We start from the raw sequence: 2029 nt of genomic DNA on the forward strand, positions 1-2029 counted from the left end.
CCAGAAATCGTGTGCAAGATATTGTACTTGTCTCCATCTGCAGGGTGTGAGGGAATCTTCTTTCTGGAATATGCAAGGTGGCAGCTGCGGTGCTGGTCTCAAGAGAAGCAGGTGGATAGGCGTCAAGACCTCTGGGTCACATGGATCAGGAGAGACTGCTGTGAGAGGTCGCCCTTTTAATATGCTCTCAACTTCACATAGGGAAGTAGCGAAGCTTTCGTCATTGATAGTTTGTGTGCCAAGAAGTGCTTTGAGGATTTTGCGTATGGTGCATATACAACGTTCCCACATGCCTCGGAAATGAGATCCATTTGACGTTTTTCTGCAGAAGACTTGCGTGGATCTTGCTATGATTCCATGAATTTATAGATTATTTAAGCTCTTGTTCACCGTCTGTGAAGTTGGTAGCGTTATGAGGTCTGATTTCTTTAACCTGGTCTCGTCTAGCTATAAATCTTCTCAGTGCCATTAGAAAAGAATCGGTATCCAAGCTATATGCGATCTCCAGATTCAACGTGCGGATAGCCAGGCACGTAAAGATGACCCCATATCTCTTCATGAGAGCACAGCCGCGGCGTACCTGGAAAGGACCAAACCATCTACGCCATCCGAAGTGAAAGGTGGCTCTTCAGGAATGATGCGGTCTGCTGGCAAATCAGCCATCTTCCAAAGGACACAGGATTTTGAGGCCAATCCGTTTCAGGTCTCCAAAGAAACTCAGGCCCCATTAACCACCGCTCGCTGCTCACCAATGTTTCTGCAGATAATGGTCTTGACGCTAAGTTGCCAGGGTTAGTGGATCCATCAACTTATTGCCACTGACTCGAAGTGGAACCGTCACGTATCACAGACACACGATTCGCCACAAACGTGTGAAAACGCTTTGTCTCATTCTTCACATAACGTAACACGGACATACTATCAGACCAGAACATTTTTTGACAGTTAAGTGGAATTTCCAACTGTCTTTTCAGCATTTTGTCATGGTGCACAGACAGTGTAGCGGCAGACAGCTCCAAACAGGGAATTGATATCGTTTTCAGGGGAGCAACACAAGACTTAGCAAACAGAAACGCACAGTATATCTTGCCCTCTTCGTTGACTGATTGAATATACGACACACATCCATAACCAGCTTCAGAAGCATCTGAGAAATGATAGAGTTGACTTGATGTAGTTTGGCCAAATTTTGAAGGTGTCAGGCAACGACGCATTGTGAATAATAAAAGCTTAGGGAGATCGTTGAGCCAGGATTCCCAGCATTGGCCATACCGTGGGGGAATCTCCTCATCTCAGCCTAACTTGATTTTACACAGATCTTGAAGAATTTGCTTTGCTGTCAAAATGAATGGTGCTAGAAAGCCCAAAGGATCGAAAACGGTACCAGTAGCTGAAAGAACACCTGTTCTTGTTGGAGGTCGAGGCTTTCTGCATATGTTGAAGCAGAACAGGTCTGTACTGACACACCACTGGATTCCAAGAGCGCGCTGAACTGGCAACTCATCCTCGTTCACGTCGATCCGTTTGATTTGTCTATCTCTCCGAGCCAGGAATAACCTCATTGACACTTGCGCAGTTGCTAAGCCATTTCGTTAATCTAAAACCACCTCTAGAAAGTTAATGCCGTAGGCTCTCCACCTGTGCAACTGCTATACTTTCAGGAGGAAGAGACTTTAAACAGTCATCTACACAAAAGTTGCGTTTAAAGTGCTACTACGATCAAAATAGCATGTCACGTTTTACACTTTTATGGGTTCCTTACGGTTTGTTGGACTTGGCTGTTCCTGCTAATGTCTCTGAAATAAAGCTTAGACCCCGCAAAGTGAAAATATTGGGCCTCAAAAAGTGTTATTTTCGAGTCCGCCATTACGGATTTGCGTTCCGATGAGCCCGCGGTATAAAAGCGATACGAGTGCATTGTTTTGTGTTGTGACGTCATTTTCTCAAGTCGCATCGAAGGAGATAAACAACACAAGCCACGATTACTACAGATATAGCACAAAAACGCTTCGTTTCCTTGTCCAGCACA

This window comes from Montipora foliosa, chromosome 8 (assembly GCF_036669935.1).
Source record: "Montipora foliosa isolate CH-2021 chromosome 8, ASM3666993v2, whole genome shotgun sequence".
Classification (NCBI taxonomy): domain Eukaryota; kingdom Metazoa; phylum Cnidaria; class Anthozoa; order Scleractinia; family Acroporidae; genus Montipora; species Montipora foliosa.